At 36.0% G+C, this 1,635-nt stretch overlaps 1 non-coding gene across 1 annotated transcript; it reads right to left on the reverse strand.

Moving 5' to 3' along the window:
• Window positions 1-608: 608 nt before the first annotated feature.
• LOC116280705 (small nucleolar RNA SNORD91 family) lies at window positions 609-698 on the reverse strand. Its single transcript, XR_004190196.1, has one exon. It is a non-coding gene; the product is annotated as a small nucleolar RNA SNORD91 family (small nucleolar RNA).
• Between the last annotated feature and the right edge of the window lie 937 nt (window positions 699-1,635).

Below are 1,635 nucleotides of genomic sequence, written 5' to 3' on the forward strand. Positions count from 1 at the left end.
CTTCTACCCTGTATGAATTATATGTGTCTGCCAGATGGACGGATGGCTGGGTACATTCATACAACCTAAGATATTTCTACTACTATTGTCAATGAGAGGTAGAGAGTGTCCAAGATACGTGAAAGCATCAGAAGTGCCTCTGAAGTCCCTGGCATCCGTATTTGAAGCCATTTTCCATTCGTTTTCTAGTAGTGACCTTGAGTAAGTTTTATCTAACCTCTTTTAACTTATTTTATCTTATCTGCTAAGAAAAGACAAGGAAGAGGAGAAGGAAAGTGAAGAAAAAAGAAAAAAAAAGGATGAAAGGTAATAAAAACAGGATTTGCATAGTTCTCGGAAAAATATATTCAGTTAACATTAGTTATTAACAATATCAATATTATCATTAGCATTAATATAATTATGAAAGGTAAACACTTTCAGGTTGAGTTTTACACACTTTATGATGCAAGGTAATATACAAGATACTCAATCAGCATATGCAAGGTACTCAACCTCATCTTGGATGAATGGGGGTTTATCTGTTTCGTTTCAGTAAGTCAATAGGACAAAAGTATGCTTGGAATTAAAGGACTTTTGGGTAACATAACAAAAATGGAACTTGAAAATGAAAGAGGCAATGTTTTTACACAGTGGTTGCATCACTGGGATGCTTCAGACAGATTCAGACATTTTGAACAGAAACATCACTGGCTGAAAGGGGCGTTCCTAAAACAAGGATGCAAAAAATAAGGTGGTGGAGTGGAGAGTGAAGGGTGGTGGCAAAAAGGGAATAATTCTAGAAAAACTATGCACAGTGCAATACCTGTAAAATAGAGAAATTGATAAATGAAAGCAGGTGTTCGTAATACTTGGTTCATGAAGAGGCCTCAGGGGCCTGTGAACCTCCTGAAATTGAATGTAGTGCTTGTAAGTGAGGAGGAAGACCTACTTGCATCAGATTCTCGAAAGGCTTTATGACTCAAAGAAGGAACGCTTTTTCAAGAGTGAGCATGTCAGAAAGGTCAGTTAGAGATCACACAGAATAAGATAATGAAATTCTGCTTAATGTAGGGATGTTGCTGTTTGGAATGTTTGACACCAACTGTAAGTGCCCGCTAATAGGAAGCTCCTAAACAGAAAACGAAGGGAATTGTGGTCTAAGGATGAAAAACATCTGCCTTTTATCTCCCTTCTGGGAGAGCACGAATTATTAATTTGGGAGTGTGGAAAGTTGTCAGGAAATGAATTAGCTAAAAGGGTGAAATTCACTGGAAGCAGCGGAAAAAGGAAAAAAAAGAATGAGAAAGAACACAAATGAAATATTGTCACGTATGGGAGAAACTAACATGCAGTTGATAGAGAATAGAAATTAGAGCTTCAAGAAGTTAAAAATTTTATGTAAAAACAAACAAAAGGCAAATAAGCATCTTATTGGGGTCAAATAAAGCAGTGACTCTTGAAAGCACCACATAGTACATTATGTTAAAGCATTACTTACAGTTCCCTTCTTTTACATGTTGTAGTGTGTTTCACTGGAAGGATCTGGGAATAAATGCAGTCATTTTAAATAACTGACATTGTCTTGACTGCTCTTTCACATCAATCACTATTTACTGAAACAAAAAAAATATATAAATCCATCGAAACTAATTT

This window comes from Vicugna pacos, chromosome 5 (genome assembly GCF_048564905.1).
Source record: "Vicugna pacos chromosome 5, VicPac4, whole genome shotgun sequence".
NCBI classification, from domain to species: domain Eukaryota; kingdom Metazoa; phylum Chordata; class Mammalia; order Artiodactyla; family Camelidae; genus Vicugna; species Vicugna pacos.